We start from the raw sequence: 1017 nt of genomic DNA, 5'->3' as shown, positions 1-1017 counted from the left end.
GCTGAGAGCCATGTCTGACACAGGTACTCCAGTTACTTGGGAGTTTCAGATTTCTCGGGGTAGGTCTTAGCTAGTTCATAGTTAACCAACTGGAAATAAACCCCATAAGAAAGATCTTCCCCTGCCCTGGCCTAATAGGTTCGAACAACGTAAATTCACACTTTCAAGGGACTTATTTCCTATTTTAGAAAGTGCCTTTTGACTGCTGCTGCCCCCTCCTTCTGCCACTCCTAGGGCTGCTCCATGTTTGTTCGGCTCCAAGCTGGTGTCTTTCTTGTGAAGCAGACTCTCCAGGGGTCCCCATGGCCAGTGAAAACCCCAAGGAGGGAGCCATGACTGAGGATCATGATCATGTTACTCTGAAGGTGGAGGGGCAGGATGCTTCTGAGGTGCAGTTTGAGGCTCAGAGGCATAACCACTAAGTAAACTGATGAGCACCTATTGTGAATGACAGGGTTTCTCAACGAGGCAGCTCAGATTCTGACTCGACGGGCAGCCGTCAATGAAACAGACACACCTGCTCAGCTGGAAATGGAGGCTGGAGATATAACTGGTGTGTCCCAGCAGTAGACAGGCGGCGTCTACTAAAGGGAGAGTCTGCTGCTTTACTGCAGAACCAAGGAGTCCTTCTCAACTGGAAAACCACCAATTGGCTCCACCACATCCTGGCTACCCTAGCAGAGCTTTCTCCGTTCTTCCATTTCCCCTTCCCCACGCCTGTGTCGCACATTGGGGTTATGGTATGTGCACAAGCATATTGATTTTTTCAACTAAATGGCCAGTGGTATGTTTTGATCAGCATCAGAAGGAGATGGGGTGGTGAAAACACTGCTGCTGTGAAAATAGCCCCTTTCTCCATTACTGGCGTGTCATTCAGCTCTTTCCACACCATAAGCTCTTTTGCTTTCACTGTTAACAACAACAACAGATGAAAATTATTGCATACTTTGTTCGACTGGAGAATTTTAATATTCCTCATTTTCATTGTTAAACCAAGAACAATTTTATAACTTTTTT

The 1017-nt window shown here is 46.6% G+C and overlaps 1 pseudogene; it reads left to right on the top strand.

The window, feature by feature from the left end:
* The first annotated feature begins 302 nt into the window (after nucleotides 1-302).
* On the top strand, nucleotides 303-588 carry LOC123617757 (small ubiquitin-related modifier 2 pseudogene; annotated as a pseudogene).
* Nucleotides 589-1017: the final 429 nt, after the last annotated feature.

This window comes from Camelus bactrianus, chromosome 24, assembly GCF_048773025.1.
Source record: "Camelus bactrianus isolate YW-2024 breed Bactrian camel chromosome 24, ASM4877302v1, whole genome shotgun sequence".
Taxonomy (NCBI): Eukaryota; Metazoa; Chordata; class Mammalia; order Artiodactyla; family Camelidae; genus Camelus; species Camelus bactrianus.
Note: the sequence above shows the minus strand (reverse complement) of the source record. Positions and strands in the feature narration are given on the sequence as shown.